We start from the raw sequence: 270 nt of genomic DNA on the forward strand, positions 1-270 counted from the left end.
TTGAATATCTAAAATACGGTTCCTGGAAGCTCTGTTACGTAATGGACATCACATTATACGTGATGAGGAAAGGTGATTTTTCGAACTTGTTTGAGAGTCTTTGATGGCCATCGGTTACGTTTGAAATTGCTACTGAAATGTAAAATATCTCTTTGATTTTACTTTTTTTTTTTAGCCTTCCTTCGGTAATTCGGGAATCTAGGTCACCCTTCCTACCTCACGGGCTTGCCAATATCTCTCTCTATTCTCGCATTCCTTCGCGTTGCAGTG

The sequence above is a fragment of the Penaeus monodon genome, chromosome 21 (genome assembly GCF_015228065.2).
Source record: "Penaeus monodon isolate SGIC_2016 chromosome 21, NSTDA_Pmon_1, whole genome shotgun sequence".
Taxonomy (NCBI): domain Eukaryota; kingdom Metazoa; phylum Arthropoda; class Malacostraca; order Decapoda; family Penaeidae; genus Penaeus; species Penaeus monodon.